The sequence below is a fragment of the Somniosus microcephalus genome, chromosome 11 (assembly GCF_052327205.1).
Source record: "Somniosus microcephalus isolate GS21.2 chromosome 11, FLI_Smic_1.0, whole genome shotgun sequence".
In the NCBI taxonomy this organism is placed as follows: Eukaryota; Metazoa; Chordata; class Chondrichthyes; order Squaliformes; family Somniosidae; genus Somniosus; species Somniosus microcephalus.
Genome location: NC_140997.1, coordinates 168,470,220 through 168,494,745, shown reverse-complemented (window position 1 = coordinate 168,494,745; position 24,526 = coordinate 168,470,220). Strand labels below are relative to the sequence as shown.

The following is a 24,526-nucleotide window of genomic DNA, read 5'->3' as shown; positions in this document are numbered from 1 at the left end:
GGCCCCTTTTCCTGCACTTTAAAGTAACCCTAGAAATGGTAGTGCCACAGAGCAGAATGTTGGTTCATCATTACACAATGGTGAAGAGCGGAATGGGCATAATTGTATTTGAAGTCATGTGACATCAAGGTGAGGCACTGTGAAGCCCAGGTACTATCCATATGTTTGAAAAAAAAATGAATACACTTTCCTCTTCAAAGTCCTTTAACTTGTTGTCGCCTCCCAAATGGTGCTCATCTTTCTTGCAACTCCATGTTTGAATCTCTCCAATGAGGTTCCACCCCAGCCATAGCACTGAAATGGCCCTAATCCAAGTCATAAATGACATCTTGTGACTATAGTGCATTATTCCTCCTTGTTTCTCTGTACCTTTGACATGGTCGAGCAACACATCTTCACTTGATTCGACTGTTGCCTATCCAATTATAGCCAGAGTATCTCCAGCAGTGGCTTCTGTTCCTGCCCCCACACCATTAGCTCTGGAGTCCTCCAAGAATCTACCCTTGGCCCCTTCCTCTTCCTCATTTACATTCTGCCCCATAGAAACAATATCAACAACATCCGGCCTCTGTGTTGTTTGACTGTTTATCCAACATCTAGTCTTGGAGGAGCTGCAACTACAGCCAGTTAAACATTGGTAAGAATGAATCCATCATCTTTGTCCCCTTCCACAAACTCCATACGCTTGCCACCAATTTCATCCCCATCAGTGGCCACTCTCTCAAGGTGATTCATATTGTTCAGAACCTTACCATCCTATTCGACGCCGAGCTGAGGTTCTGACCCCATATCCTCTCTGTTACAAAGACCACCTACTTCAACCACTGTAACATCACCTGCCTCAGCTCCGGCCTGAGCCCATCTGCTGCTGAAACCCTCATCAATGCCTTTGTCAAGGCTAGACTCAACTATTCCAATGCTCTCCTGGGTGGGTTCTCATCCTCCAACCTCCATAAACTTCATGTTATCCCAAAATCTGTTGTCTGTATCCCATGCCGCACCAAGTCCCGCTTGCCCATCACCCCTGTCCTCGTTGAACGACATTGGCTCTTGGTACCCACATTGCCTCAAATGTAGGTTCCTTCATGGCCTCGCACCGCCACCATTCCCGCCCGCAACCAATCTCTGGCTTAGTTTGCAACCCACCTTCTCTTCATCTCACCATTGGTGGCCGTGCCTTCAGTCACCTAGGCACAACACTCTGGACTCCCTGTCTAAACCCCTCAATCTCGCCACCTCCCTCCCCTCCTTTAGGACCCTCCTTAAAACCCACCCCTTAGAGAAGCTTTTGGTTATCCATACACCTTACAATGTTTTTGCTCTATTAAAGGCACAATGTAAATTCAAGTTATTGTTCTTGTTGTCAATGCAGAATCGAAGGATTTTCATAAGGTGTTTATTATGGTTTCTCACACAAGGCTTGCTGGAAAAATTCAGACGTATGTTATAGGAACAATTGTACCAGCATCGATAGAAAGTTGGTTAATGGACAGGAAACAAAGAGTTAGGTTAAGTGGACTGGAAAAGGATTGGAAGTGGTGTAGTCCAGATGTCAGTGCTTATTCTGAGCAGAAACAGATGATTTGGACTTGGGTATGAGTCTCACGATTTGCTGGTGCCACAAATGTAGGAGGTTAAGCCAACAATAAGGAAGATTGTAAAAGACCTCAAGACAGACAGGTTAGCAGAATGGGCAAACAGGTGGAAAATGCAATTTAACGTGATAAGCATGACAGAGTACATTTTAGGAAGAAAAACAAGGAATAGGAGTATATAACCAATGGAAAGATATTGAAGGGTGTGCATGAACAGAGAAACTGTGATACCTAGGGGTTCAAATATATAATGTTCTTTCTATAATGTGGTGCCCAAACCTGCACACAGCACTCGAAGTGTGGCCTAACCAATGTTTTGGACAGATTTACTATTAGCCCTTAACTCTTTTACTGCATGCCCCTAGTTGTAAAACCCAAAATACTGTTGGCCTTTTTATGGCTTTCTTTACTTCTAGGGAATTATGTATTTGAACCTCTAAAGGCATAGAGTTTGCAGTGTAGTTTTACTAGGATAATGATAGGTATGGGAAACTACAGTTTTGAGGAGACACTTGAGATACTGTGATTATTTCTGCTGGAACAGTCAAGGTTAAGAGGATATTTATAGAGGCTTTTAAAATTATGAAGTTTTTTGAGATACTAAAAAGGGAAATACTATTTCCTTTAGTTGGGAAGTCATCTTTTAAGGGAAATAGGATAAATATTAGCAGAGGAACATACAGGGCTATGAGCATTGAGATTAGTTTTTAAATTGCTCGAGCAAATATCCAGCAGTGGCACGATGGCCTTATTTCATCCTGTAAACTTCTTTCGTTCTATGATCAGTTTCTGGGTAAACTCAGATATCATTTCAACTGAAACTCCATGACTAATATGTATGATCAATAGTTTTTTTTACATTTTTAAATTCAGAGAGATGATGGATGGTAGCAGTATGATGATAATACACATCCTGTATCAGGGGGATTGGTTGGATTTATAATAGTGCTGTCAATATGCTGCGCCAATATTCTCCATTAGCCCCATTTTCAAAATACCACCACTGACTGTGCCAACATGACATTCCATTTTCCCATCCTTTCAGCTTCCCGAAGTTAGATTGTCCAATTAGTGCCAATTCATGCTAAATTAAAGCTGCATGCTCCACAATTTGTTTTAAATTAATTCAAAAGTATTTCTAAAATAACTTGCCTGCAGAAATCATGATTACATTCATTGAACTAATTTTGAAGCCAACCTAGCCTTTTGCCCTTTAGAGTACATGCAAGGCATGTCGTTCTTTTTTTATATATCAAAGAGCAGGATAATTTGTTTTAATTACAGCAGCTTATAAAGCCTAATTGTATTAATGACATTCATATGAGAGGGTGTTGCACATTGAATATCAATTATTTAGTTAATATATTATTAAGTATCACTTTCAAATAAATTCAAACAGTAGAAAAATAATTTTAAATCCTTAGCTATGTTACTAAAGCCGTTTTAAGTGCCTCCTGACAAAAGTATTAAGCTTTGATTTTAATCACTACGACCATTTTATTAAAACAAATTATGCTCCTGGCTGGTTCAAGATATTTTATGACTGTAACATTTGTAATTCTATGTCCTGGAAAATGTTGCAATGAATGCTACTGCACAACTGATAATCACGCTATTATGTCTATTGTTTATGTTGACCACAACAGGTCAACGTACTTCAGTACTTTAAATAAATGAACATTCATGATGTGGACTTTCTTCGAGAAATGTTTCAAAAATAACATTAGCAGTGGAATACATGCTACAAAGCCCAGATAAAGAATGAACCGCAATGACTCTCTGCTCCAAGCCTGTTTAAATTTGTTCTAACATAGCTGCATCATTCATTATGGTTATGTTCATCTTGGTTGGCTACACTTTTTAAAAGCAACTTGATTTCTGTTCATATCATATTTTACCTTTCATTTCAAATTGGAATTAATCTATTATAGAACAAAAGTTAGTGAAAAGAGGGAAAAAAATCTGTGAAAAATCCACGGTGAGTATAGAGTGGCAGAACATCAATAGAATTTGCTGATCTGACTGTTCTTACCCCTCCAATAATGGTTTGACAAATATGATCAGAAAAAAGTACATTTGTGCCCATTAAGACCATGTTAAAAACCAACCATGAAATACTTGTGCAAAGTTACCCCAGCTGAAGAGAATAAACTAAGATTGATTATTTAATCTCAGGTAGACTTGGCATTAATGAATTTAAAGAAGGAGATAACAAAAGTGAATGGCACAAAATAGTTTTCTGCCAGACAGCATGGTCATTGCTGGGTATCTCAAAGTGCAATAGCAGGAAGAGAAGAAAGCATGGAAGGTACAGTAAATGAATTGTACTACCCTATGCCGTGGGTCTCCCACAAAAGTCATCTACCTGCACATGATGGAAGAGCAATGAATGGCTGTGCTCAGGCCCAGCGGGTAGGCTGTGACTAATATTGGGCCAGTGGGTCTAATAAAACCTGCAGGTAAAGTCAGTTATACTCACTGCAATACCAGTGTTTTCAACATTTATGTCACGGGGTCCTCCCAGGACATGCAAGAGTCAGCTGCTTGCTCACTGAAGAGGTGACTGAAGCCATGTTTTGCCATTCACTCAGCGCGTGCATTTTAGGACCAAAGAGCAGCATTTGAGACACTCCAAAGATTTTCTAAATTGGGCAATACCCCAAAGTCCAAGGCATCACTGACTGTATGGTCCCGATTTTAACTCCATCCCAGCCCCCCCACAACTGTTAATAAACCAGCCGGGGATGGAATGGGGGGGGGCAGTTAAAAAGGAGTGGGGGGGGACATATCCACTCCTTTCCCATCCTGATCCGACCAACTGCAATTTTAAATTGCAGGTGGCAAGGACACCCGCCCCAATGCAGATTGGTCTCCAATTTGCTATTTTAAACAGATGCCTGAGCAGGGAAGCAGTAATGGCTCCCTACAAAGTCAAACCTGCCGGGAGGTGGATCGAGAGCCAGAAGAAGCCCAGTAGGCAAGTTTAACATTTTTGTTTCAGTTTCCTTGTGGGCCAGGAGGTGCAGTTTCAGGCCCCACAAGGAGACCTTGGGCCTCCCTTGCCCTTGGCTACCTCTCTCTCCCAACTGCACCTGAACTATTCCTGCAGGTACTCGCCAGAGGCTTCCTGCCATCCTAATTCCTTCTGGCCCGTTGGCCAGGCAGTTATTTCTGCTAGCATTGGCTGAGAGTCGTGGCTTGAATGTCAAAATTAATTAAAATCTCTCTGGGCCTCAACATGCAAGCTTATTGCTCACCCAGGCTCTGCGCATGGGCCGATCCCACTCCGTGATAAAATCGGGGTCTGTACCCATCATCAGCCCTTTGGCATACATAAATAGAAAGAGCTATCATTATATTAATTTGCAAATGGTATCCTCATTGAGCAGATACTTGAGGTGAAAAAGTACTGCTTTTGAGGCTCGGACCAGTCCAGGGAGGGGAGTTTATAACATGTCTCAGAAAAGTTAACTGGATTGCAGATGTATGCTTCCTTTTAAAAGCGACATGATCACCCCCTCAGAAAACCTACCCTCAACCCCTCGGTCTTTGCAAACTACTGCCCTATTTCCAACCTTCAGTTGCTCTCCAAAGTCCGTGAATGTGTTGTTGCCTCCAAGGAGAGCGAGACAGCTTAAAGGTTGACATGGTCAAGTCAAATCCGCCGATGAATGAATGGATCAGTTGTGCTCCAGGTGCAAAGATGGATAAAATGGGAGGGGTGAGAGGCGAATGATTTTGTGGAAATGAGCACATTGAAGGCAGAGGCAATGGAGCAGTTTAGCAGGGTAGCATTGGCAGAAGTGTGGCAATGAGCTGAGGGTCAGCGGAGGGAGAGGGAGGGAGGGGTTTGAGAGAGAACTTGTGTGAGAGTAAGTTCCTTTTTTGAATAAAAAGCCATGATTTGGATTTGAGCAATTCAAAACAGATTGAAAACTCATTGTACAGTATAATTGGACACAATTCTGCCCTGCTCTGTTCACACCTAACCCATTTCAATCTTGCTCAGTTTAACCCGGTGCCCCTACTAGGAGCCTTCTGTAGATTATTTTTCCAACTGATTTTCCTTCAAATTACTTTTTTATTAAAGTGACATACCTTTTCTGAGAACTATCTCTGCCTCAAATGTTTTAATCGTGAAGAGCACAGTTAATGCTGGAGGAAGTCCAGGGGAAGCAAAAGCTTTTTCCTGAGATTGTCTGCAGTTTATAGAGAAAACACAAAGCTTTGTTGGCAACAAGAAGCCCTTGGCTACCACATACACAGTTGCCCTTTGATTTGTTAATAGACAATATTTTATGCAGCAGCACAGCTATTACTCAGGAGCACAGAAGGGGAATTTACCCAAGATCACAGGATCCAGGAGGAATGAATAGCACCTCTTCAGACGAAGGTTCATCAGTTTGATATCTCACAAGGCTAACACCATCTGCCCAGAGGAAGGAAACCAATTTATTCACGCCAGCTCATAAGGATGAGGGTGTATAATGAAATAGTGCTAACTACAAGCATATAGGGGGAGAAATTCGGTATCGCCCCATTTGGGGTGCTAACTTTTAAAAGTTAAAAAAATTAGCGGCAGGCGCTAACGTTTTTCAACTTTAAAAAAAATTCGAGGCTTGCGCTCCAGGAAGGAAGTGGAGCACTAAATCAAGCGCTCTACTTCCTTCCTGGAGCACAACAGGCAGCAGGCGGGGCGGTAGGTGAGCAGCGCTGCACAATGGGCCGTGCAGCACTGCCGCGTTGGAAGACTCCTTCCTTCCCTTAAAGGGAAGGGCCATCGCTGCAGGCTCTGCAAGGGGAAAACTTACCTGATCCCCGACGGCAGCCGTGATCCAGCCCGAAGCACTGCAGCAGAGTGCCAGGCCGATCGATCGCTGGCGAAGACAAATGAAAAAAGAGAGAGCATTTCAGATTTTTTTTTTTTACTTACCTCGGCCACCTCGCCTTTAAGTATCGCTCCCGAAGCGCCCGGCTTCCTGATGAATGCCTCCTGCAGCTGCCGGTGTTTTCGCCCAGCGATGCTACAGGGGGGTGGAACGGAAGCTGAGGTCCGGGGCGCTACCGGGGCAATGCGCACGGCGATGACGTTATGATCTCCAGGCGAAGGAGATCGGGGTGCAACGCAATACCGCTGTCGCAAACCTCTCATCGAATATAGCGGGAGTCGATCTTCTCGCCACGCCCAGTCTGTTACCTTTGATAAATATTCTTGTTAGAGTGCTTAGCGCCCCGTTTTCGCCCCCCAGAGGTGAGAACAGGAGGCGCTAAGGAGGCCAATTTCTAGGCTAATAGACTTTAGTCTGTTCAATAGACTGGCTATCTGATGCTGTTAACTTGTCAGCTATCAAAGGAAGCTGAATTTAAATTGATCTCACCAATTTATATCAGTCTCAGACACTGTCATTTTCTAATCAGCAAGCAGTTGCAGCTGAATTACTGTAATATAACTGAACTGCCTTTGTAACCCATTAATATTTTGCCAATTAACTAATTATTTGTACAGTCCTTGTTTAAGTGCTTTTAACAAATTCTAAGATTAATAAACAATTGTTAGATCATGGCTTTGCTGTCTGAAATCTTCTTTAATAATTAGCAAGAGTTTATTCATTCACTCAGTAGGTTGTGTGGATAATAATGGGTTGTTCATAGTGCAAACAGTAATATAATCCAAACTGTTTGATGTAAGACAGTTCAACAAGCCAAATTTATGCTTCATTCACTTCTAGGCATAGACTGGTTGGTAAACTCAGACAGCTCCTTGATGAGGACTTAAGGTGAAGGGTTAAGGATTTGTCTGTTACCTTTGATAAATATTCTTGTTAGAGTATATATTGCAGTGTTCATACAGGATTTTGACATCAGGGAGGTGCAGGAAACAGCTCCAATATATAAGGACCCATTAAGACCCTGAAAGCACTTGAACAGAAACATTATCTTCAGGGAATCAGTTAGGGGTGTCAGGAAGGAGGACATGGTGAAGCAATGAGCACCAGTGAGGAAGACCAAGAGGTGGCAGCAGCACAAAAGCTGTAACAGAAGTAACAGAGGGTTGGGGCCAGACTAACAGCTGCTGCGGGCCTCACAAATTCATACTTTACAGCGGCTGCATACCGAGCTGCACTCAATGATCAGCAGAAGCTCTTGATGTAGGCCTTTAAGAACTTCTAGTTTCCCTGCATGGAATGTTACTCCGACATCTGTGTTGGCATGCAGGAGGGTTTCATAGCACTGTGGAGCAAGTGGAAATTGCAGGGCATCCTGCTGGGGAGCTCTTGAGGTTTGGACCAAGCACTGATGCAGTTTTGCTTACTAACATTGTGTCTGCTGCTGTAGAGATCTTGGTCTCCAATTTACAGGAAGCTCTTACTTCAGGTATGCAAAGGCTAGAAGATCAGCTTGAAAGTTCCTTGATGATTGACCACCACTGAAGAGTGCCAAGCCTAAGGTCTGTCCTTGCATAGACCCCTAGGGCTGGATTTTACCAGCCCTGAGGAGGCAGATCTGGAGGCGGGACTGCTGGGAAAATCCCCAAAAATGGGAGCAGGTTAACCCACCTCCAACCAATCTTCTGGGGAGTTGGGTCCCCGATTTGCGCAGGGACCCAACTCCTAGCGGCGGGAAGAGGATTATAGCCACTTAACTGCCTGCTAACAGGTAGTTAATAGGCAGTTAAGAGGCTTTTTCCAATTTTTCGACTGCTGCTGCAGGCTTCCCGACGTCGGGGAACCCCACCAGGGTAAGTGAGGCGTGCTGTGGGTCTGTTGTTATGTTGATGTTTGGATGACAGCTGCAGAAGTTGTGCGAAGGATGCAATGGGACACTGGTTAGTATCGGAGGTAAGGAAATGTTGGGAAAGTAATTTTTAATGTGGTTAGATGTTTCTGCAGGTGACAAGCTGTGAAGTGTTTGTGTAGCCTCATCTCATCGGGAGAAGTGACAGGTGGCAGCTGCCATCTGTTATATCCTAAGGAGAGAGTATTTGGAGAACCTGGGTGCAAGGGCTCACCTTTGGACAGTGATTGCCAGTGTTTGACAGCACCTCAATGCTGTCAAACACTGACAATTCATCTGTCAAACCAATGTGGTGCATATGCCTTTAAGAAAACCGGCAGATGAAGCGCCATCAACTGACGTCATCTGACACCGGCTTTCCCTTAATTGGCCGGCAAGCCCACCAGGCAGGCTTAACAAGGCCAATCAGGGCAAAATAGCATCAGTTCATCAGACATCGCTGGGGGCAGGACAAGAACCCGGAAGGCAGCAGTCCCACCCCCAACTCATCTCGGCTGGCAAAATCCAGCCCCTAGTGTTCAGTAAGAGGCAGTCAGCAGCTGGGTTATAGCAAGAGGAGACATGAATAAGTATTTGACCTCTCAGGTTGTTGACCTATCTACCCCTAACAGCCAACTCCCTCAGAAGAATGCAGAAGAGATTGGTTGGGGAGAAGAGCAGCCAGTCAGCATAGAGACTGAGGTCCTGGTAAAAGTGGCAGGGATGACTTAAATCCCAGCAGTAGCCACCAACAAGATTTCTACTGAGGAGCAGCATGCTACCAAACTTGCTTCTCGCACCGAGGCAGAATCTAGGAAATTAAGAGTCAGACAATACACACATTATGCTATCACCAAAGGCAATATGGATACAGGAGCCATCATTTTGGTAAGGAGTCAGTGTATTATAAAGAAGAGCATAACACTGTTCATGAAGTTGCTCACGGGGTGTTTTTAACTGAAAGTCCTGTCACTCCTTGACATATCAGTCTGCCTGGCTGTGCTTCAGCTTCAGTCAGTTCTTCTTCCTCCTCTTACTCTACAGTAATATTGCCCAATAGAAATTGCTGACTAGCCACAGGCATGGCTCTGCATTTTTATCCCCATGCATTAGTTTTAGTTGAAAATGCTTTACATAGTACAGGTAAATGTACATCACAAGTATATTTACTTAACAAACAGCTACCACCATTCAGTGTAAAACTTTGCAGTTATGAGAATTGAAATTACATGCCCGGTGGTGTCTATTACTCATTTATTATTTACCAATCAAAAATACAATTAGCCACATTTGGATTACCAATTAGCCACATGTGGCGATTGGCCAACATATTGGACAACCCTGCTCCACAGTCAAAGCATCAGGCTCACTTTCTCACCTTTCAGCTGCATGGGTTCCTATTCACGAATGACCAAATTATGCAGGCACACAAGATCTTGGGCTGTAGAATAGGACCCCATCTGATCTGCCCAGGCATTGAAAGTACTGCTTCAATATATTGATCATACCCTTTAGCAGAATTCACGTGGAGACATGGTCCTCCTAATTTCACTTTGCTTCATTGCAGATGTTCCTCACTGGAGTTAATGTGTAGAGTAGCAAGGGACAGCCCTGATTCCCCCAGTAATCATCTGTCCATTCTTCCTGCTCTTTCAAATTGTTGCGACAACAATGAGCTGTTGCGAGAGGAAAATATTGTAGCTGCGGCTGGGGTATCTTGTAGTATCATTGCTCGATTCTGCTGTGGTTGTTCAAGGTCGCACTGACGTTGATGGAATAATATCCTTTGCAATGCAATGATTGCTATTCGGGTGCCATCAATGAGGCTCTGAACTTTTGGGAACCCAAAATACATAGGGAAATGGCATATGTGTTGTCCTGGCAACCAAGGCTCAAGTTACCTCTGGGATCTCTGTGCTCCTCAAATTCTGTCCTCTTGCAATCCCCAATTTTAATCACTCTACCATTGGTGGCCGTGCTATCAGCTGCCTAGGCCCTAATCTCTGGAATTCCCTCCCTAAACTTCTCCACCTCTCCTCCTTTAAGACGTTCCTTAAAACCTACTTCTTTGACCAAGCTTTTGGTCATCTGTCCCAATATCTGCTTATGTGGCTCAGCGTTAAACTTTGTTTAATAACACTCCTATGAAGTGCCGTGGGCCTTTTTACTACGTTAAAGGTGCTATATAAAGGTAAGTTGTTGTTGTTGCACTGATATATGGACGGCTGACTGATCTGGCAGATATCAATAGTGGTGGCTTGAAATAAACTGGTAGAATAAAAGTCCAATGCAGTGGTGGCTTTGACCACAGTGGGCAGGGCTGTCCCTGTGATGAATGCAGATTGTGAGGCCAGCACCAGTAGACAGTGCAATTCAGTCACAGCTTCCCTGCTGAGGTGTTGATAGTGAAGGTAAGGTCTCTTCAGCCATGCAGAATTAATTGTGTCTGGATTGGCTTACATGATTCCTTGGCCATCTTTGGATGCCAGATGCAAGCGTACCTGCCTTTTCTCCACAAGAAAGAATTCATCTTCCTCCTCCAAATCCCAGACAGAAATTGGCTGGCCTACTGGAATGATTACTCTAAGCTCTGTACCATTATAGATTAAAATAACAAATTAAGAGCTAAAAATATTTGATGGATTATACTGCTGACTTTATCTTTTCTGTCCTATCTCCCCAAAGAATTTACATTTACATTGTGCCTTTAACGGAGAAAAACACCCGAGGCATTTTCCAGAGGCATTCTCAGAAAGAATGGAAACAAATAGTAAATGCTAGAAATCTTGCCATTTTATGAATGGTGATGAGGAGATTCATAAAAACTCATCTGTTAGCATAACAGAAGGATGGAATTATGCTTAAGTTTGCATGTCTTATGAAATGTAATAGAAACCAAGTATTATTTTGTGGTTGGTTGCAATACTGGTTTTATGTATGTCATACTCCAAGTTTAAGGCGTAACTCTGGTCAGGAAGAAAGGCTCTGTTACATTGATTCAAGGTCGTGACTGTCTGGAGCTTAGAATTGACCAATGTTTTTTAACTGCTATCCCTGCCTCACTGGAGCTTTTCTTTTTACAAAAGGAAATGTGCACCCATGATGCATAACAAAGCTGTGGATGGTCGTAAAGTGGTGTTTAATGAAACTCAAAGTTTAACAATTGTATTGTATGAATGGAATTGAACCAGATAAACCAAATGATTGGGAGAATGTTTTCTACTTTATTATGAAGAATTGCACAGGCAACAGGACACTTTACAATTCAGAATCAGAATTTTATCATGATATGATTATTATTATACCTTATATAATTGCAGGTCTGTGTTTTTAAAAATTCGTTCATGGGATGTGGGCATCGCTGGCCAAGGCCAGCATTTATTGCCCATCCCTAATTGCCCTCGAGAAACATAGAAACATAGAAGATAGGAGCAGGAGTAGGCCATTCGGCCCTTCGAGCCTGCTCCACCATTCAAGGAGATCATGGCTGATCATCCAATTTTAGTACCCTGACCCTGCCTTCTCCCCATATCCCTTGATCCCTTTAGCCTTAAGAAATATATCCAACTCTTTCTTGAATATATTTAATGAACTGGCCTCCACCACCCTCTGTGGCAGAGAATTCCACAGGTTCACCACTCTCTGGGTGAAGAAATTCCTCCTCATTTCAGTCCTAAATGGCTTACCTCATATCCTTAGACTACGACCCCTGGTTCTGGACTCCCCAGCCATCAGAAACATCCTTCCTGCATCTAGCCTGTCCAGGCCTGACAGAATTTTATAGGTTTCGATGAGATCCCCTCTTAATCTTCTAAACTCCAGTGAGTATAAGCCCAATCGACACAATCTCTCCTCATACGTCATTCCTGCCATCCCAGGTATCAGCCTGGTGAATCTTCGTTGCACTCCTTCCATGGCAAGAACATCCTTCCTCAGGTAAGGCGACCAAAACTGCACACAATACTCAAGATGTGGTCTCACCAAGGCCCTGTACAATTGCAGCAAGACATCCTTGTTCCTGTACTCAAACCCTCTTGCTACGAAGGCCAACATACCATTTGCCTTCTTAACCGCCTGCTGCACCTGCATGTTTACCTTCAGCGACTGGTGCACAAGAACACCCAGGTCTCTTTGCACTTCCCCTTCTCCCAATCTATTGCCATTCAAATATAATCTGCCTTCCTGTTTTTGCCACCAAAGTGGATAACCTCAGATTTATCCACATTATAGTGCATTTGCCATGTTTCTGCCCAATCACCCAACCTGTCCAAATCGTACTGGAGTTTCTCGACTGTAAAGTCCGCGCCTCAATAATACACGGACTTCGGGAGAACAGTTCAACAGGTACTTTACTGAACAAGAGGCAGCTTGAAACTGAAACTACAGAAGCCTGCTAGGGCCTTTTATACAGGGGTGGTCACTGCCGGTACTGCAGTCTAAGACCAGTTGCTCCCTTAAAGGTACATACACAACAATTCCTCCCCTTTTAGATAAACAGTACATAACATTAATTTAACAACTAAATAATAACTAATTACAATTACAATTTCCTCAGTAATATATACATCAACAGAAATAGTCAGTTATAAGTTCAGTCTTTGAGGAGGCTTCCTGATCCGGACTTGATAGCGCCTTTCTCGAGTATCCTGTTCTGGCGGTGGAGTCAATTCTGGCTCATTGTCATTGGTTGGTTCGTCAGCTTCCAATACCCCTGCTTCTGAGGTAGACGCAATCTGTACTTCGGGCTCATTACCAGGTGCACATGCTTGTGGTATAGGTTTAGCTTGTTCCTGTGACTCTAGAACCTGGTCAGCATGGCATCTCACGATGCTCTCTCCAACATCCACTGTGTAAATTAGTGGTCCCTGCTGTGTGCATATCGTGCCTGGCTGCCATTTTTCTGTTCGGTAGTCGCAGGCCAAGGCTGGTTGCCCTATCTTGAAGCTCCTGGTTGGCTTCTCATTTATGTGCTGGAACTGCTTATCCTCAACATCTCGTCTTAAGTTTGGTTTGAGCAAATCCAGGTGACATCTTAGCCTTCGGTTGAAGAACATTATGGCTGGAGCTTGGTTGGTGACTGCATGTGTCGCATTCCGGCAAGCAAACAAGAAATTATCCACCTTGTGTTGTAGTGGTATGTCGTCATTATGCATTGCCTTTATTGCCTTTTTAAAGGTCTGAACAAACCTCTCAGCCAATCCATTTGTGGCTGGATGATATGGGGCAGATGTGTAATGTTTCACCCCATTATTCTTCAGGAACCTCCGGAAATCCTCGGACACAAACTGTGGGCCATTGTCAGAACAGATCTGTTCTGTTAACCCATTCCTGGCGAAGATGGCCCTTAGGACTGCAATAGTTTTCTCCGTGGTGGTGGAGGACATTTTAATGACCTCTGGCCATTTCGAATGGGCGTCCACAGCGATTAGAAACATTGAGTCCATAAATGGACCAGCGAAATCAATGTGTACCCATTGCCATGGAGATGAGGGCCACTCCCATGGATGTAATGGAGCCTGTGGTGGAGCGTTTTGGACCTTCTGGCATCCTGTGCATCTCTTGGTCATATCCTCGATTTCTTTATCGATTCCCGGCCACCACACAAACGCCCTGGCTAGGCTCTTCATTTTTACCCCTCCCAGATGACCCTCGTGAAGCTCATTGAGTACTCTATCTCTCAACTTGGGTGGAATTACCACTCGGGATCCACACATCAAGGTTCCCCGGCACACTGACAGCTGTTCCCTCCTTGGCGAGAATGCTAGCAACAGTGAGTCGCCATATGCTGGCCATCCCTTCACCATCAAATCATAGACCCGAGAGAGTGTCGGGTCATTTCGGGTTTCCTTCTCAATACTTGCGTTTGTAACAGGCAAACATTCGACTATGGTCGCATGGAATATCTCCACAGGGTCCACTGCAGATGCTTCTTCCGCCGTAGGCAACAGTAGGCGCGACAGCCCATCAGCGTTTCCATGTTGTTTCATACCTTTGTACTCTATGTCATACTGATGTGCCCCTAGAAAAAGTGACCATCTCTGCAGCCGTTGCGCCGTCATCACCGGAACGCCCTTCTTTGGGTTAAAAATTGAGACCAGGGGTTGATGATCAGTCAGCAGGGTGAATTTCTGCCCATGCAGATAGTGATTGAACTTCTTCACCCCCCACACCAGGCTGAGGGCCTCCCTGTCAATCTGGGCGTAGTTACGCTTGGCTGAGGTTAGCGAGCGCGATGTAAAGGCTATTGGCCTCTCTGAACCGTCACGGAATTTGTGTGACAGCACCGCTCCAATGCCGTAAAGTGACACATCACATGCCAACCGAATCGGTAGTGTTGGGTTGTAGTGGGCAATACTTCTTTTGAAGTGATTTGGCATTTACATTCCTGAAAGGCACGCTTACACTCATCACTCCATTTCCATGTTACACCAGTTTGAAGGAGGGCGTTAAGTGGGTGCAGAATTGTAGATAAATTCGGCAAGAACTTATGGTAGTAGTTCACCAACCCGAGGAACGACCTCAGTTGCGACACATTTTCTGGTGCTGGAGCCTTGACTACAGCCTCAATCTTGTCCGGCGACTTATGCAACCCTTCCTCATCAATCATGTGGCCACAATACGAGATTTGTCTCCTGAAGAACTCGCATTTGGGATGGTTGGCTCGTAGCCCATATTCATGCAATCTCGTGAGTACCTGTTCCAGGTTGGCAAGGTGTTCATTGTCATTTTCGCCCGTAACCAGGATGTCGTCCAAATAACACTGGGTCCCCGGGATCCCTTGCAGGACTTGTTCCATTGCCCTCTGCCACACAGCCGGGGCCGATGCTACCCCAAGTACCAGTCGATTGTACTGGTAAAGGCCTTTGTGAGTGTTTATCGTGAGGTATTTCCTAGATGCTTCTTCCACCTCCATTTGTAGATACGCTTGAGCCAGGTCAATCTTTGTAAAATGTTTCCCTCCAGATAGTCAGGCGAAAATATCTTCTATCCGCGGAAGCGGATACTGTACTGTGCGCAGGACTGGGTTCACATTCACCTTGAAGTCCCCACAGATGCGAACCTTCCTTGGCTCCCCAGGCGTGCTGCTCAATGCTTTCTTCATTACAGGAACGATGGGTGTGGCCCACTCGCTCCAGTCCACCTTAGACAGCACCCCTGAACGCTCCAGACTCTCCAGTTCAGCTTCCACAGCTTGGCGTATCGCGTATGGCACCGGTCTGGCCTTGAAAAATTTTGGGGTTGCGTTATCCTCAATCTTTATGGTTGCCTTTACTCCTTTTAGAGTCCCAAGTCCTTGTTGGAACACCTCTTCCGCGTCAGATAGAATTTGTGACAGACGTCCAGGTGCGACGTCATCATCTTTTTTGTCAGTCACAGTTAGTGCCAGAATGGAATGCCAATCCAATTGTAGTCTTCGGATCCATTCACGTCCCAATAATGGTGGTCCTCCATCTCGTAGTATATACAAGTATAGTTTCTGTGTTTCCTTTCCGTTATATTCAACTGGCACCCTTATTTTTCCTCTGGGGTAGACCTTTTGCCCCGTGTATGTCTTCAATACAATGGACGTGTCCTTTAAGGGTATGTGTGAGAATAGCCGCTCATAGTCTCGTCGATTCATGACAGTTAGGGCTGATCCTGTGTCCAATTCCATCTTCACTGGGGACCCTGCTATCATGAGGGTGACCCAAATGGTTCGGTGATCTTCTTTTGCGATCACGTTGTGTAATTTTAAACAACTTAGTCGCCTGCTCCCGGAGTCCTTATCACTCTCCTGATCTTTTGAACTACTATCTGTCAGTTTCCTTACTTTCCTGCACTGTTCCTTAGTAGTTCTTGTCGTGTTAGTCTTCTTTCCCGACCTGCAGACTCTTGCTATATGTCCCATTTTTCCACATTGCCTGCATATTTTGTCTTTAAACCAGCAGTCCTTCTGCTCATGGGTTGTTCTGCCGCAGCGATAGCACTTTTCGGCTCCATATGCCATTTCTTTAGCGCTGTATTCTTGTGGTTTCTGTTGTATTTCCGCAGCTCCCCATGCTGCTGCTTCGTAGGATACTGCCACGCTGAAAGCCTGTTCTAGCGTCAGGTCCTTTTTTGAAAGTAGTCGTTTCTGGGTTCCTTCACTCTGGAGCCCGCAGACAAACTTATCCCGTAAGGTGTCTGCCAGTCCTGCTCCGAACTGGCAGTGCTTCGATAACTTGCGTAGTTCCGTAAGATAGTCAGCATTGCTCTCATCTTTGTGCTGGTTTCTTTTATGGAACTTGAATCTTTCTGCTATCAGCAGTGGTGTAGGGCTTAGGTGTTCCTGTAAGATATGAACAATCTCCTCAAACGTTTTCTCCATTGGTTTAGCTGGGGTAATTAAATTCCGCAATAGGCCGTACGTATTCGCACCCATCAGATTTAATAATACCGACGCCTTCTTTCCATCGGCCACCTCATTTGCCTTGCAGTACACTTCAATTCTTTTCACATACGTGGTCCAGTCTTCTACCTCGTTGTCGAAAGCAGTGACACTGCCACTTTTCGGCATCTTGGCTGATTTAAAATGGCACCTCTCGCGCTTTTCCTTCTTCCCCAATGGAATGAAATGGCACCTCTCGCGCTTTTTCTTCTTCCCCAATGGAATAAAATGGCGCCTCCCGCGCTTTTCCTTCTTCCCCTTGCTGCCACGCTGCTCCTAGCATTCTGCAGGGTAATGGCGGCGACCCGCGGCTTCGGCGCGTCTCACTTTTCCTTCCCCTTGTTTTATTTTCACTATGCTGCCCGGTTCTTGAGCACCGACTGCGCCCTGTGCGCTCCACCCTCTCTTTCTTTTCCTCCCGACGACGCTGCACGGCCCCTTTGCAGAGCCGGTCGATCGAGCTCGAGCCCGCCGCAGTCCGGAAGGGTCAGCGTACTACCTGCTACCAGCACGATTTGCTGGAACACCTTGACCGGGGAGCCAAGCCCAGCTCTCCACAGCCTCTCCTGCAACTCTCCGAACTCCGATGGATCCTTGGGCAGTTGCCCGCGGTCGACGCCTGTTGTTCTGACTTCGACCTCCAAAAGCTTCTTCTCAGGGAAAGATCCCTGTGAGGTGATGCAGTACTGCAGGTGAGTTCGAACCTGTTCGTCGCCAATGTAGTGTCCGAGTATAAATAATACACGGACTGCAGGAGAACAATAATAACAGGTATTTACTGAACAGAGGGTACTCTTTTATTTGGACCCAAAAAAAAACCAATTCGACTGTAAATAAACAAAAGTTCAACTAAAGCTTAACAAATCAAATTAAAATTTGGTTTTCCGTGTTGATGATGCACTCCAGTCCCCGCGGCGCCCACCGGTCGCGGAAATACTCAAGCGCACCGGCGGACACCGCGTGCTCCATCTCCAGGGCCACCCGGGTGCGAACATGGCCGCGGAAGAGATGCAGGCAATCCGGCTGGACGACCCCCTCGACCGCCCGCTGCCTGGACCAATTGATGGCTCTTTTAGCCAGGCCCAGGAGCAGGCCCACAAGGAGGTCCTCCAACCTGTCCGCTCCCCTCCGCACCGGGTGACCGTAGATCAAGAGCGTGGGACTGAAGTGCAACCAAAAATCGAGGAGCAGCCCCTTCAAGTAGTGAAAGAGGGGCTGCAACCTCTCACAATCCATATAAACGTGAAACACGGACTCCTCCAGGCCGCAAAAAATGCAGGCGGCCTGGGAGCCCGTGAACCTACTTAAAACCTTATTGCACGGGACCGCTCCGTGCAACACCCTCCAGGCCAAGTCCCCGATGGAACAAGGGAGGACTCCCGCATAGAGAGCCCTCCATTGGGGACCTCCGCTACCGCCGGTCGGCAAAACGCCACGCCAAGGCGTGTCCGGACGGTAGACGAAGATGGCAAAGTGGAGAGTGTGCAGGAGCAGCCCGTACAGGAAACCCCTCCGCGCGGAATGAAAAGGCACGGAGGGTATTTCCTCGAGACGGCTCAAGTTGTGAGGCGCCGGTTCCCGAGGGGAGTTTCGGGGCCGGGCGCCGATGAGGAATTCCGTCCGAACGGGGGTAAGCTCGGACGGGATCGCCCCACGTGCTTGAGCTGCCTCGATACACCTAGTGGAGTCGGGGCCCAGTGCCGCTTTTACCGATTCGATGGTTTCGACCGCGAGCCGGACGTTGGCCCAGGACAGGCGCCGCGCCAGCTCCTCCGGCGCCATCCAGCCCGCTCCTCCGCCATCGAGCAGGTCCCCGACTCTGGTCACCTTGCCAGCCACAGCCCTACCCTCCGCCAGCCGCCCGAACCCGTGTTCGTGGAGGTGCGGATTCCTGAGCAGCGGCTCCCGAAGGAGAGCCGCCGCTCCTGACGGGGGAGAGCTCCGTCTGGAAGCGACGTAGTTCCAAACCCATAGTAGTTCCTGGTAGAAGACAGGCAGCTCCCGCAGGCCGGCACGCCTGCTGCCCACTTTCGCAAACAGGAGCTGCGTGTCGTAATTGAGGCCATGCAGCTGGCGGAAGAAAAACGTCGCCAGCGCACACCATCTCGGAGGATTCTCGACGTACAGGTATCTCTGCAGCGTCTGAAGACGGAAAGTCACAGCCTGGGTGCGAAGGCACACCAGCGCCTGACCGCCCTCCCTAAGCGGGAGACACAGAACCGCGGCAGAGACCCAGTGCTTCCTTTTGTCCCAGAAGAAGTCGATGAGCTTCTTCTGAATCTTGGCGACAAACGCAGGGGGAGGGATCAAAGTGACCAACCGGCACCACAACATGGCGGCCACCAGCTGGTTTATGACCAGCGCTCGACCCCTGTAGGACAACACTCGGAGCAGTCCTGTCCAGCGTCCTAGGCGAGCGGTGACTTTGGCCTCCAGCTCTTGCCAGTTCGCCGGCCAAGCGTCCTCGGCAGGGCTAAGGTAGACTCCCAAATAGAGGAGGTGCGTGGTGCTCCAGGCGAAAGGCCTGAACTCCTCCGGCAGGGAGTCCACCGGCCACTGACCCACCAGGAGTCCGGAACATTTCTCCCAGTTGATCTTGGCGGAGGATGCGTCCGAGTAAATCTGCTGGCATTCCCGCATCCTCCGCAAGTCAGCGGGATCCGTGACCGTGAGGAGCACGTCATCGGCGTAAGCCGAGAGGACCACCTCCACGCCCGGCCCTTGCAGAGCCAGTCCCGTCAACCTCTTCCGCAAGAGGCGCAGGAAAGGCTCCACGCAAATGGCATATAACTGACCGGACATGGGGCATCCCTGACGCACCCCCCTCCCGAAGCGAAGGGGCGCCGTCAAGGACCCGTTAACTTTAATCAGACACTCCGCGGCGGCGTACAGAAGTCGGATCCGGGCGACGAAATGCGTCCCGAACCCGAATGCGCGCAGAGTCCCGAAGAGATACTCGTGATCCACCCTGTCGAACGCCTTCTCCTGATCCAGGGAAAGGAAGGCGACCGACAGACCAGCCCTCTGGGAGTGGTGGACCAGGTCCCGGACCAGATGGATGTTATCGTGGATGGTCCGGCCCGGGACCGTGTAGGACTGGTCGGGGTGGATCATGTGGGCCAGCACGGTGCCAAGGCGAGCAGACATGGCCCTGGCAAAGATTTTATAGTCCGTGCTGAGGAGGGAGACCGGGCGCCAGTTCTTAAGGAGGCGGAGATCGCCCTTCTTAGGCAGCAGGACAATGACCGCCCTGCGCCAAGAGAGGGGCATCTCCCCGGTCGCCAAACTTTCCCCCAGGACCCGCGCGTAGTCGCCCCCCAAGACGTCCCAGAACGCCCTGTGGAACTCCACGGTCAGCCCGTCCAGCCCCGGGGACTTTCCCCTAGAGAGCTGGCGGAGGGCGCCGGTCAGCTCCGCCAGACTTAGCGGAGCGTCCAATTTTTCGGCGCCCTCCGGGCCAACCTTCGTCAGGTCCTCCCACAAAACTCTGCGCGCATCCTCGCTGGACGGACCCGGAGAGAACAGAGCCCCATAATAGGCGCGGGTCTCCGCGCTGATTCCCTCCGGATCCGAGACCAGAGATCCGTCGTCGGCCAGCAGCCCCAAGAGCTGCTTACGGACCCCCCGTCTTTTTTCCAGCGAGTAGAAGAAGGGGGAGCCGCGGTCCAGGTCCCGCAGGAGCTGGATCCGCGACCTCACGTACGCGCCTCGGGACCCGACGAGCTGCAGGTCCTTCAGCGCGCCCTTCTTCTCTTCGTACACCTTCCGCAGGGCCGGGTCCTCGACGACCTGACCGAGACGGGACTCCAGGTCGAGCACCTCCTTCTCCAACCGCCCGACCCGGGCCTCCCACCTCTTGGTCGACCCCTTCGCATACTCCTGACAGAAGAGACGGATGTGAGCCTTGCCCACATCCCACCATAGCCTCAAGGAGGGGAAGCCCCCCTGCTTCCTTCTCCAGTCGGCCCAGAATCGACGAAACGAATCCCGGAACCGTGCGTCCTCCAGCAGCAGGTTGTTAAAATGCCAGTACACGGACCCCCACCGTGCGCGCAGCGGAGCGAGCTCCGCCCACACCAGGTGGTGGTCCGTGCACGGCACCGGCCGCATGGAAGCTGCCGGAACGCAGGAGACAAACGCCCGGGAAATGTAGAGGCGGTCGATTCTGGACCTTCCTCCCCCAGACCTCACGCTAGTGAAGGCGCTGGAGTTGGGGTGGAGATTTCGCCAGACGTCCACCAAGTCGAAGGACCCAACCAGGTCCCTCAACTTTTCCATCGCCGCCGGGCTTCGCGGGGGACCCGAACGGTCCCTCGCCTCGAGGGTGCAGTTAAAATCCCCCCCGAGGATGACGCACTCGCCCACGTCGATGGAGCCCAAGAGAGCGGACACTTCTTCGAAGAAGCGCACTTGCTGCGCACTAGTCTGAGGGGCGTACACGTTCACTAGATGGAGCGGCACGCCCCCCAGGCGAACAGTGACATGGAGCAAGCGGCCCGGCACGTGCTCCTTGACCCCCAAGATCTCCGGCTGAAAATGCGGGGCCAGCAAGATAGCCACCCCGCTGGAATTGTTGGAGAGGTGACTCATGCTGACCCCTCCTTGCCACTCCAGGAGCCACGTGGCTTCGTCTCCCGGAACGGTGTGTGTTTCTTGCAGGAAGCACACCGCATACTTCCCGTCCCGAAGGACCGAGAAGTTATTGAATCTGCGGCGCGCCTCCCTGCTGCCGTTGATGTTGAGGCTGGCTATGGTTATCTTCATGTCAGAAGCATAGTGCAACCTCTACCTACACCTAACGGGGCGAGGAAGCGCAGCCGCTGGTCCGCCGCCACTTCCTCAGCAGCCCAGTGAGAAACGTTGTGAGCCGACGCAGCTCGAGCGGGTTCACACCCTCGTCCGCGCCCAAGATCTTAACGGCGGCGCGGACGGAATCGATGAGCAGCGCCAGCTCCGACCACCTGTCGAGGGCCAGCCGGACCTTATTGCGCTGACCCAGGCACGTGGCCATAAAATCCCGGAGTTCCCTTACGGAAATGAGGGGAGACTCGGCAAGGGGCACGAGGTCATCCATCGCCACGTCGGCGCTGGAGTCCGAATCGTCCTCCGTGCCCATCACCGAGTCCCCATCCTCCTCCAGGGGGTCGTCACCAGCGGCCGACCCGTCCGCCGCGCAGTGCGAAGCGAACGACTCGGCCGCGCCAGCCAGCCCCGCCTCCGCCCGGATCCCACCCCCAGGATCGGCGGCAGAGGATTTCTCCCTGGGCTCCTCTAGGGGTGCCGGGCCAGAAGACGGCGGCGGTTCAGAGCTCCCCTCCGCCTCAGACGCCGGAACGACCGGAGAAACCGGGGAGAGAACAATTTCCAGCTCCTCCAGTACGTCCGGCACCAGAGACGCAGCCAGGGGGCCATCCTCCTCCCCGCCACCAACCTCCGACCCAGCGGACGGGGGTTTTTGAATTAAAAGCTCTACCAGGACGAGCATCCCCTGGGAGACGTCCGGGTCGCATTGGGCGAGCTCATTATCCTCGAGCTCGCCCGACCCAGCCCCCAGGCTGCCCGACCCGGCGAGGGGTAACGACACCGATAAAAGGTCAACTTCAATTACTGCCGCGGGTTGTTCCGCAACCCCCCCCACGGGCAGGGTCTCATCCCCATCCCCGGGAGGCACGTGCTGGACAGACACATCTGCCTCAGCCTCCCGAGGGACAGGCGACCCCTGCCGATCGCTGGTGATGACGACAGCGCTGGGGGGGCGGGGGGGCGCAGTACCCGCGGCGGGCGACGACTCCCCCTGCTCGGAGGGACTTTCCTCCTCCCGGTCCTCCTCCTCATCCAGGGGGTCGCGCCTTCTTTTTAGCACGGAGGGAGCGAGGGAGACCTCCATGTCTGCAAAGGCCTCCTCCTCGACTCCCTCCGGCGGAGCAGGTTTGTCGGGTTCCTCGGGCCCGAGCCCGGCCGCAGGTATTGGCATTACCGCTGCGGCGGTTGCGGCCACAGGCTCGGGCACGGGGCCCCTCCCGCTCACATCTGCCCTGATCAACTCCGCGAGGAGCGCGGGTGTAAGGGGCTCAAGGGGCAAGGGCTCACCATCCACGGGGGGGCCTGCCCCAAGGTGCTTCTTTTTTCCCCGCGCCTTCTTTCCGGCCGGACACGCTCCCTCCCCCCCGCCGGAGGCCTTGGTGGCATCGGCCCCCGACGTCAACCGCGCATCAGACGTACTTGACGCGCGGGCAGATCCGGGGGGAAGGGCGGCGGCGGCGGCGCCAGCCTCGGCCGCACGAGATGATCCGGCGGCCTTGGAGGCAGGGCAGTTCCTCCTGATGTGCCCCACCTCCCTGCAGGCATGGCACCTCACACCGTCCGACGTCCAAAAGGCGCGGTAGGCGGTCCCCTCGTGGAGGACGACGAACGCCCCTTCAGTGTCCTCCTCCCGCGCCAGCTGGATAAACAGCTGGCGCCGGAAGGAGAAGACGTGGCGAAGGCTGGCCTCCCGGAAGCCAAGCGGGATGGGCGTGATCCCCGACCTCACCTCCCCAAGTTGTCGCAAATGGGGAAGGAGGAGCTCACCAGGAACATAGGGCGGGACGTTGGAAATAATGATCCTCTGCGCGGTGGCCTCGAGAGGATCCACCGGCAGGAAGGTCCCGCCCACGGTGAGCCCCTTGGCGACAGCCAGGGACACCGCCCGCTCCGACCCCAGGAAGAACACAGCCTTCCCATACATTTTCGAGGCCGCGACGATGGCTGAGGGGCCGACAACCCCAGCCATGGCCTTGACGCAGGCCTCGATGGTCATAGTGGGGTGAGTGTAGCTCTTCACCCCAAGCTTTTTCGTTATTAATCGAAAAGGTGACGGGGCAGCAGGAACAGCGGGAGCAGCTGTGGCTGTGGCTACCACTCTCGCATAGGTCCCGGCTGGCCCCGCCACCGGCGAAGATGCAGTCGCCATTCTGGGGTGCTTTTTTTAAGGGCTACACTCACCCCAAGTCACAGGCCTGAAGGTGTTAATGGCCTCGGTGTATATATATATATATTTTTTTTTTTTTGTCCTCTATTGAGCAGAGGGAGCTGATTAAAATGAGGACACACCTCTCTCCTTATTGATTTAAATTGGGAGAGGAGCCCTCACCCCTCTGCTCAATTGGCAATTAATAAAATAGATGAAACTAAGGTGCCTTAGAAAGACAGGCAGAGAGAGACAAAGAGAGAGAGAGAGGTGGGGGGGTGGGAAGGAGGGAGGCCGCAAAGGGCAGTGTTGCCACTCAGGATGGTGGGTGGGTGTAGGCAGGGTTGCACTCTCCGATGGAAAAAGTCTTTGGTGATGGTGGTCTTCTGGCAGGGGGAGAAGACGTCTTCACCTGGAAAAGCTGGAGAAGCCCAGGCTTAGTCCTGCAACAGGTCTTAACGATGTAATTAAATTAAATTAAGGACTTCACCTTGGGCAGCTCCAAGCTCTTCCAGGGCAGGCAATAGAAGGGATGCTAATTAGTGGTGTGTGTGGCCTAGCTTTTAACAAGAGCACACACACACTACACCCCTTGATGATCCGGCCTTGCTTCTTCTTTTCTCCCCCCACCTAAAATACAAAGTCTTGGGAGAGTGCCCCAAATAACACCCACCTGTAGATGTTCCGGATGAAGTTTTCTTCCCTCCTTTCAAGCAGTTGGTTTCTCTCCCCTCTCTCCCTCTCCTGAAGTGGAGGCCAAATTGGGGAGGCAGTGATAGAAAGGCCTCTCCCCTGGTTGAT

General features: G+C 49.6%; 1 protein-coding gene across 5 annotated transcripts in view; it reads right to left on the bottom strand.

Moving 5' to 3' along the window:
* LOC147110976 (contactin-4-like) overlaps positions 1 to 24,526 on the bottom strand; it is a 2,035,446-nt gene that overhangs the window by 1,466,693 nt on the left and 544,227 nt on the right. The gene's annotated exons all lie outside the window — the stretch shown is intronic.